The sequence below is a fragment of the Echiichthys vipera genome (assembly GCF_963691815.1).
Source record: "Echiichthys vipera genome assembly, chromosome: 3".
Lineage (NCBI taxonomy): Eukaryota > Metazoa > Chordata > Actinopteri > Perciformes > Trachinidae > Echiichthys > Echiichthys vipera.
This window is the reverse complement of record NC_139828.1, coordinates 33,734,902-33,738,518: the sequence shown is the minus strand read 5'-3', so window position 1 is coordinate 33,738,518 and position 3,617 is coordinate 33,734,902.

The following is a 3,617-nucleotide window of genomic DNA, read 5'->3' as shown; positions in this document are numbered from 1 at the left end:
ATAAATCCCATATAACAAAGTCATAAATATGAAATCAGTTGTATTTTTTTTCTCCACAAACACACTGTAGAGAACATAGCAAACAAAACTCACATATGAGCCTTTTCTTTAAATGTAAATATTGTAGGTTGTCGCTGCTGTCATTACCGATCAAAATTCATTGGCACACGACAGGATTTGGACTTGCAGACTCGTCCAGGAACGTATTCACAAAACATGTTAAGGCTTGAGTACGCCCTAGAGTAGGTCCTGACTTGCCGATTTAGGAGTAAGTCTCACTCCTAATTTTAGGACTCCTAACTTTTTAATTCAATTCAATTCAATTTTATTTATAGTGTCAAATCATAACAAAAGTTATCTCAGGACACTACAGAGTAGGTAAAGACCACACTCAATGACTTATTTATGATTTACATAGACCCAACAATTCCTCTGTAGAGTACAGTGGCAACGAAAACCTTCCCTATAACAGGCAGGAACGTCAGACAGACCCAGCTCTGTGGAGGACGGCCATCTGTCTTGACCGGTTGGGGAGGAAGAAAAGGAGAGAGAAAGAGAGAAAAGACACACAGATGGACAGAGAGAGACAGACAGACACACTTCCAGAGATGCAAGCAAAGCCTAACAGTAACTATAATATTTATAGTAATGTGAATATGACGTATATGTTAAGGCAGTTAATACAACAGAATAGTAGAAACAAGCACAGCTAAGGTGACAGAATATGAAAATGATAATTATGGTGGCAAACATGATCAATGATGAGTAGTGGCAATAGCAGCTACGATACAGCTACAAATTTTATAGTTTATTAAACTAGTGATAGTATATATGAGTAACAGTGACAATAGCAGCAGGAAGCGTCATGTAGGACCACGGCAGCAAGCACCACCACGATCAGCAGAGACCTGCGAGACGACAAAGCACAAACAGCTCCGGGGAAGAAGCTGAATCAGTAACATGCATTGATGGGACATGAATGATTCAGACAGAGAGGAGAGAAGCTCAGAGTATCAGGAAAAGTATTATCCCCCGGCAGACTAGGCCTATAGCAGCATAATTAAGCAGAATAAAGTCTCATCATAAGCCCTAGCTGTAAGCTTTATCAAAAAGAAAAGTTTTAAGTTTACTTTTAAATAAGGGGACAGTGTCTGCCTCCCGAATAACATTTGGGAGTTTGTTCCACAGGAGAGGAGCTTGGTAGCTGAAGGCTCTGCCTCCCATTCTACTTTTGGAGACTCTAGGAACGACGAGTAGCCCTGCATTCTCAGAGCGCAGAGATCTAGTTGGGTGATACGGTACTATGAGCTCTTTAAGATACGACGGAGCCTGACCAATAAGAGCTTTGTACGTAAGGAGAAGGATTTTAAATTCTATTCTAGATTTTACAGGTAGCCAGTGCAGAGAAGCTAATACAGGAGAAATATGTTCTCTTCAATTTGTTTTAGTTAGTACACGAGCTGCAGCATTTTGGACCAACTGGAGACTCTTAACAGACTTATTGGAGCAGCCTGATAATAAGGAATTGCAATAGTCCAGCCTAGAAGTAACAAATGCATGAACAAGTTTCTCTGCATCTTTCTGAGACACAATGTTCCTAATTTTTGCAATATTACGCAGGTGAAAATATGCAGTCCTTGTTGTTAGTTTTATGTGAGAATCGAAGGACATATCCTGATCAAAAATAACACCCAGATTCCTTACTGTGGTGCTGGAGGACAACACAACCTCATCCAGAGTAACAATGTCTTTAGCTATTGAATTTCGGAGGCCTTTGGGGCCAAGTACAATAATTTCAGTTTTGTCTGAGTTTAACATCAGGAAATTGCCGGTCATCCAGCTTTTTATTTCCTTAATGCACATTTGAAGTTTATCTAACTGATGGGTTTCTTCTGGTTTGATCGACAAATATAATTGTGTATCATCAGCATAACAATGAAAATTTATGGAGTGCTTCCTTATAATATTTCCTAAGGGAAGCATATATAAGGTGAAAAGAATCGGTCCAAGGACTGAACCCTGTGGGACTCCGTGACTAACTTTAGTGTGCATGGAGGATTTGTCATTAACATGTACAAACTGAGATCTATCTGATAAATATGACTTAAACCAGCTCAGTGCGGTTCCTTTAATGCCGATCAGATGCTCTAGTCTGTGTAGCAGGATGTGATGGTCAATAGTGTCGAAGGCAGCACTAAGATCTAGTAAGACAAGTACAGAGACAAGTCCTTTGTCTGAAGCTATTAGAAGGTCGTTAGTAATTTTCACCAGTGCTGTCTCAGTGCGATGATTTGCTCTAAATCCTGACTGGAAATCCTCAAATAACTCATTATTATGTAAAAAGTCACACAACTGATTGGCAACTAATTTCTCGAGGATCTTAGAGAGAAAAGGAAGGTTAGATATAGGTCTATAGTTGGCTAGTACCTCAGGATCAAGACTTGGCTTTTTAAGAAGAGGTTTAATTACAGCTACTTTAAAAGACTGTGGTACATAACCTGCTGATAAAGACATGTTAATCATATCTAATACAGGAGTGCTCACTAAAGGTAACACTTCTTTAAGTAACCTAGTTGGAATAGAGTCTAGAAGACAAGTAGAAGGTTTTGATGCTGAAATAGTAGAGTTTAATTTGTTAAGGTCGACTGTAGAAAAGCAGTCCAAGAATATATCAGGTCGTACAGTTTGTAAGGTTCCTGGGTTTGATGAAAAAATAGTGCCAAGCGAGTTGATTTTGTCTCTAATAGTTATAATTTTGTCATTAAAGAAGGTCATGAAGTCGTTACTACTGAGGGTTATAGGAATACATGGCTCAATAGAGCTGTGGCTCTCTGTCAGCCTGGCTACAGTGCTAAAAAGAAATCTAGGATTGTTCTTATTCTCCTCTATTAAAGATGAGTAATAGGCTGCTCTGGCATTACGGAGGTCCTTCCTATAGGTTTTAAGACTTTCTTGCCAAACTAAGTGAGATTCCTCCAGTTTAGTGGAGCGCCATTTACTTTCCAACTTTCGCGATATTTGTTTTAATTCACGGGTTTGTGAGTTATACCACGGAGCTAACTTCCTCTGTTTTATTATCTTCTTTTTTAAAGGAGCAACAGAGTCAAGTGTTGTTCTTAGAGAGCCTGCAACACTTTCAACAAGGTGATCAATTTCAGAGAAACTAACGTTAGTGCAGGAGTCTTGAATATTAGGATGAGGCATTAAATGCAGATGGAATCGCTTCCTTAAATTTAGTTATAGCACTATCAGATAAACATCTGGTGTAGACACTTTTACCCAGTGGTGAGTAGTCCTGTAATATGAATTCAAAAGTTATTAAATAATGGTCTGATAAAATAGGATTCTGTGGAAAGACTATTAAGTCATCAATTTCCACACCATAAGCCAAAACAAGGTCGAGGGTGTGATTAAAACAGTGAGTAGGTCTATGTATACTCTGACTAAAACCAATCGAATCTAATAGAGAGATAAACGCGATACTGAGACTATTATTATCGCTGTCCACATGAATGTTAAAATCACCTACAATTATTACTTTGTCGGATTTAAGGACTAAATTTGACAGAAACTCTGAGAATTCGGACAGAAATTCAGAGTACGGACCAGGAGTACGG